The sequence below is a fragment of the Myotis lucifugus genome, unplaced genomic scaffold (assembly GCF_000147115.1).
Source record: "Myotis lucifugus unplaced genomic scaffold, Myoluc2.0 scaffold_7688, whole genome shotgun sequence".
NCBI lineage: Eukaryota > Metazoa > Chordata > Mammalia > Chiroptera > Vespertilionidae > Myotis > Myotis lucifugus.
The window spans coordinates 4,511-6,179 of record NW_005878736.1 but is presented as its reverse complement, the minus strand read 5'-3'; the positions used below and the strand labels follow the sequence as shown (position 1 = coordinate 6,179).

The window sequence follows — 1,669 nt, the reverse complement described above, 5'->3', positions numbered from 1 at the left end:
TATTCTAGGATTTTTATGGTTTCATGACTTATATTGAACTCTTTTATCCATTGTGAGCTTATTCTTGTGTATGGTGTCAGTTGGTGGTGTAGTTGCATTTTTTTGCATAATCTGTCCAATTTTCCCAGCGCCATGAATTGAAGAGACTGTCTTGACTCCATTGTATGCTCTTGCCTCCTTTGTCAAATACTAATTGACCCTATTGGTGTGGGTGGATTTCTGGGGTCTCTGTTCTGTTCCATTGATCTACGTGCCTGTTCTTGTGCCAGTACCAGGCTGTTTTGATTATAATGGCTTTGTCATATAGTTTGATACCCGGTATTGTGATCCCTCCAACTTTGTTCTTCTTTCTCAAGATTGCTGCAACTATTCGGGGTCTATTTGGTTCCATAGAAGTATTTGTAATATTTGTTCCAGGTCTGTGAAATATGCCGTTGGTATTTAATAGGGGCTGAGTTGAATCTGTAGATTGCTTTGGGTAGTATGGGCATTTTAATGATGTTAATTCTAAAATACTAGAGGCCTGATGCACGAAATTTGTGCAAGGGCCTTGGCCCCCCGCTGCCATGGTGGCCACCTCTGCCTCGGCCCCCGCCTGCCATTGCTTTGTCTGGAAGGAAGGACGTCCGGAAGAATGCCCGGTCTAATTAGCATATTATGCTTTTATTATTGTAGATGGAACACTTCATGGATTTGCATGTCACCCTTGCACAGGGGCCATGCTAATCTGCTCTGTGTCAATAATGAGAGAGAATCATTGATCGCTGCCTCCTGCACACCCCCTACTGGGGATCGAGCCCACAACCCGGGCATGTGCTCTGACCAGGAATCAAACCGTGACCTCCTGGTTCATGGGTTAATGCTTAACCACTGAGCCACAGTGGCTGGGCTTTGGGATGTTATTGATGTGTGTGTGTTTTTTGTTTTTTTTTTTTTTCAATTTCCTCACTGCTGATCGGTCTATTTAGCTTTTCCAGTTCTTCATGATTCAGCTTAGGAAGTTTCTGTATTTCTAAGAACGTATCTATTTTCTCTAGGTCATTGAATTTGGTGGCATCTAGTCTGCCCTAGTGTTCTTATATGATGTATATCTGTAATGTCTGTGGTAACGTGTTTATTTCTGATTTTGTTTATGTGAATCTTTTCTCTTTTTCCCAGTGAGTCTAGCCAGGGGTTTGTCAATTTTATTCATCTTTTCAAAGAACCAGCTCTGTGTTGTAGTAATGTTTTCTATAGTCCTTTTGTTCTCTCGCACAATTCTGCTCTAGTTTTTATTATTTCCTTTCTTCTGACGACGTTGGGTTGGTACTGTTCTTCTTTTTCTAGATCTTTAAGATGTAATCCTGGTTCTTACCTTGGGGTTTCTTTTGTTTCTTGAGAGAAGCCTGTAATGATATAAACCTTCCCCTTATGGCTGCTTTCGCTGCATCTCAGAGGTTTTGATATGTTGTGTTGCCTGCTCATTTGTCTCTGTATACCTTTTGATCCCACCTTTTTTTTCTTCTTTGATCCAATCACTTCTTAGTCGTATGGAGTTTAATCTCCACGTATTTGTGGGTTTCTTTACTTCCTTTTTTGCATTTGATTTTTAATTTCAAGGTATAATTTCTTTTTTTAATAAATTTTTATTGATTTCAGAAAGGAAGGGAGAGGGAGAGAGAGATGGAAA

The 1,669-nt window shown here is 40.2% G+C and overlaps 1 pseudogene; it reads right to left on the bottom strand.

The window, feature by feature from the left end:
* Positions 1 to 669: 669 nt before the first annotated feature.
* Positions 670 to 763, bottom strand: LOC111824813 (annotated as a pseudogene).
* Between the last annotated feature and the right edge of the window lie 906 nt (positions 764 to 1,669).